Genomic DNA, 1,641 nt, shown 5'->3' with positions numbered 1-1,641 from the left:
TGTTATCAGCACCGCACTCTCCCGAGTGAGCCACGGGCTGGCCCCTATATTGTCTTTTTTTATAACTACTATTCCACGTTTTTTTTTTAAACTTAGATTGTAATCATGGCCTGTGACATATAATTTTGTGTATCTCTCAGGCTAGGTCATGTCTACGGTAAACGCTTCACATGATTGGCATGGAATTATAATAGGTACATTTTTAATAACTTCAATAAAGGCTAATCCAAGTGTATTATGAATACTGTACCTTTGACATATAGCCCACATATAGTAGTGTTTAAATTAATTTNGACTTTTTCTGCCTCCCCTTCTCCTTTAATGTGTTTCTCTGTCTTTCTTTCCCACTCTTTTCTGTCTCTCTTACTGTCTCATTTCTTGCCCTTTCCTCAGCTTATCCTAGCTGGCCAGGAATAGGAAAAAATAACTTTTTAGCTTATGTATTGAGCATCTAAATGGCTTTATTTTAAATGAAGCATCTAACCCTCACTGTTATACCTTGTATATAGATTTTTATTTAGGTGACTCTTGTGAATTTTTCCAACTCCTGGGTATATGGCTTGTGATAGGAAAATTCTACCCTAGCTTAANTTTCTGTTCATGAGCCTTGTTTCTTTCACTCTTTTCAGTGAGTGGGTTCTTTTTCTCCGTCTGAGTTTTCCATCCTCTTGTTTTTCTTCATTTGTACTTAGTTTTATGCACCAATTTCTCTCACCCATGTTTTTCTTTTCTTCTCTCGACTTTTTCTGCCTCCCCTTCTCCTTTAATGTGTTTCTCTGTCTTTCTTTCCCACTCTTTTNACATACCTTACAAGGGTATGTTCTAAAGTCGTTTGTATTTGCTAATTGACAGTACAACCTCATGAGATTTTTAGATCAGCTAATGGACTGTCATTGTTTTGTTTAGAATATTTGCTAAGCTATAGATTACAGTGTGAAATATAGATATACCGTAATTTGAGAATTCAAAAACAGATACAGGTTATGTTCAAAATTACTGCCTTTTCTTAGATGTGTCAATAATAAACTCTTCATTTAACAATAGTAATTAATACTATTAATTAATTTTCTAAAGTTGCTTATAGTTTTTACTGCTTNTTAATTATTATGCCATAGTTTGCTTTGCAATGCTGAATATCCTGTTTTGTCTTCATGATATTTGAATACATATGCATTTTTATTAAGTTGTACTTTAAATGTAAGTAATTTTCTTTTCATTTCTGTGCAGATGATCATCTGGTTGGAGAAGATGTTAGATAAAATAATTAGCATTTTCATCATATTTTTGTTAGTGATAGGAACCCTTCTTTTAGCCCTACTCCTGACTGCAAAGGTAGAGTACAACAATTACTATTCCTATTAATAAACTCTTAGTTGTTAGAATTGTAATATGTATAAGCTAGCAGAAGCAGCAGGGAAAATGACCCTTGGTTTTAATATATAATAGCTAAAGTATTTATGATTTCTATATTACTAATTTTGCTATAAATTTGCCTAGTATATTTTCTTCTCAAACCTCTTTTACATGCATTTTTATTTTATCATTGTCAAAATCCTCAGGGAAAATGCAAATTTAAAAAAAATGAGATACTGAAGAACAAGTGACTTTTCTTTCCATAGGAGAGTTATGATCTGATCTCAT

The 1,641-nt window shown here is 32.3% G+C and overlaps 1 long non-coding RNA gene across 1 annotated transcript in view; it reads left to right on the top strand.

The window, feature by feature from the left end:
• Window positions 1-818: 818 nt before the first annotated feature.
• The window catches only part of LOC103610843, a 13,259-nt gene continuing 12,436 nt past the window's right edge, over window positions 819-1,641 (top strand). The window contains exon 1 of the long non-coding RNA XR_552246.1: window positions 819-1,332. This is a non-coding gene — a long non-coding RNA (uncharacterized LOC103610843). The remainder of the gene's footprint in view (window positions 1,333-1,641) is intronic.

Source organism: Galeopterus variegatus, unplaced genomic scaffold (assembly GCF_000696425.1).
Source record: "Galeopterus variegatus unplaced genomic scaffold, G_variegatus-3.0.2 Scaffold11884, whole genome shotgun sequence".
NCBI lineage: Eukaryota > Metazoa > Chordata > Mammalia > Dermoptera > Cynocephalidae > Galeopterus > Galeopterus variegatus.
The sequence above is the reverse complement of the archived record's forward strand: the minus strand, read 5'-3'. Positions and strand labels throughout refer to the sequence as shown.